This window comes from Etheostoma spectabile, chromosome 3 (assembly GCF_008692095.1).
Source record: "Etheostoma spectabile isolate EspeVRDwgs_2016 chromosome 3, UIUC_Espe_1.0, whole genome shotgun sequence".
NCBI classification, from domain to species: domain Eukaryota; kingdom Metazoa; phylum Chordata; class Actinopteri; order Perciformes; family Percidae; genus Etheostoma; species Etheostoma spectabile.
The window spans coordinates 14,483,349-14,485,605 of NC_045735.1; positions in this window are offsets into that span (position 1 = coordinate 14,483,349).

Here is a 2,257-nt window from a genome sequence, read left to right on the forward strand (position 1 = left end):
GAACAGCTGACTTCTGACCCACAGTGTCAGGTTCAGTTCTGGTCAATAAAACTGAAACACTGTCTATACAGCACCTGTATTATTCCACTTATTTAGTATTACTCCATCAGTCCACTCTCACATCTCAATTATATTATTTATTATTATTCATCATTCTCATTTCCATTTTTCAGAACGTCATATGTTCATACTGTTCATATTGAATATAATAACTAATACTATTTTATCCCGTACCCTTGCACTACGCACATTTAATAATTGTATTGATCTCTTCATTGCACTCTGCCTCTATATTGTTCTGTTTAGAGTATGTATAATTGTGTATATATTAGTGTGTATATTTCTGTTTTGGTTGATATGTATGTGTAAGCACGTGTGATAACAATGCTCCAAAGACAAATGCCTCTATGTCCTCATACCTGGCGAATAAAGCTGATTCTGATTCTGATTCTGGACTGGGCACTTTATAATGCACCGGTTGAACTGAGACAGGTCAAAATGGGTCTCATCCCGCCCATGTTTTTCGGTGTGAGAAAATAACGGAAGTAGAAACAGCTGTTCTCCTTCCCTGGAGGGATGGGTGAAATAGCACCTTTGCCAGCAGCTCCGCCAGCTCTAAAGTCAGAGCAGTTCTCCACTGGAGATGACATGGTTGTTTCCACCACGCCGGTAAAATGAGGTGGAGAGCTTGCAAACTGAAGCATATAGCCCTTTTGATTAGCTTTGACATCTATGTGTTCATGGGTAACAAGCTTTTCCGAGAGTGGGCCCACGCATGTCATGGGATTTTTGAAGGATGCTAGTTTATAAATTGACCCACTTTGGACTCAAGTAAACTGTGTCAGTGGGTATTGGAACTAGCACACCTAAACCGAATGCAGTCGTCATTAATGTAGATAACTTATACCTGTGCCAGTGTTAGCCAGCCAGCTAATTTTCAACTGTAGTCCTTTGACAAGATGTTATGATAACCATTAATTGACTTGGTCAGTTGTTCCCAGATGTCAAGTCAGCAATAATATACAATTTACAAAAGCACAGCAGCAACACAAGACTGGCCATCACTCATGGAGATTAAACCGGAAAAAGAAAAAAATCCGCAAGGAAAAACACAAACAACATTTACACTACTTCACAGATACAACATTATACATCAACAGACACTCCTAGCAATGGGCAAAATATATGGAGTGATGTACTACAGGTATTAAGAACTAAAAGACAAGACAACCGCTCGAGAGGACCGTTTGTTGGCTCGAAAATCCACTAGGCCAGACCCATTTCCACTGCAGCAAGAGCTCCACCAGACTGGTCCTCGAAGTCCCTGTGTCAACCGAACGGTTTGTCGGATTCTGTCTCGAAATGGCCTCCATGGTCGATCAGTGCCCAGAAGCCAGCACTAAACAAAAGACAATTGAAAAACTGTGTGGCATTGCCAAGGCCCACAGCCTGCTAAAAGGATAGATGCTGGAGAAGTGGAAGAAAGGGATTTTTCAGATGAATCTTCTGTGTGATTACACCACAGTTGCCCACAAATATGAGCGAGACCTACTGGAGCCGCATGGATCCAAGATTACCCAGAAACAGTGAAGTTTGGGGGCGGAAAAGTCATGGTCTGGGGTTACATCCAGTATGGGGGGGTGCGAAAGATCTACAGGGTGGAAGGCAACATCCATAGTCTCAAATACCAAGAAATCTTAGCTTCCTCTTATATTCCTAACCATAAAAGAGGCCAAATTCTCCAGCAGGATGGTGGCGTCCATCGCATACTTCCATCCCACTTCAAAGTTCCTCAAGGCAAAGAAGATCAAGATGTCCAGGATTGGGCCGGCCAGTCACCAGACATGAACATCATGAGCATATGTGGGGTAGGATGAAAGGAAGCATGGAAGACCAAACCAAAGAATATTGATGAACTCTGGGAGGCATGCAAGACTGCTTTTCCAGCTATTCCTGATGACTTCATCAATCCATTGATGAATCCTAGCACACTGCATGCAGTCCTTCAAGCTCATGGAAGTCTACAAGATATTAAATTTGAATCTCACAGCACCGCTATTTAATTGTGCTGACATATTTTAGTATTTGCAGTAATTTTTGTAAATTTCTGTATAGGCAACAAAACTTTTGTCTTGCCAAAATTTGACCTTTCCGTCTTGTTTAAATAATAAATCTTTTGGTAGTGAAACTAATTTATTCCAGTGCATTGAACATCATTTGGGAGGGTTTTAGCTTTTTATGTGAGCTATTTCTTACA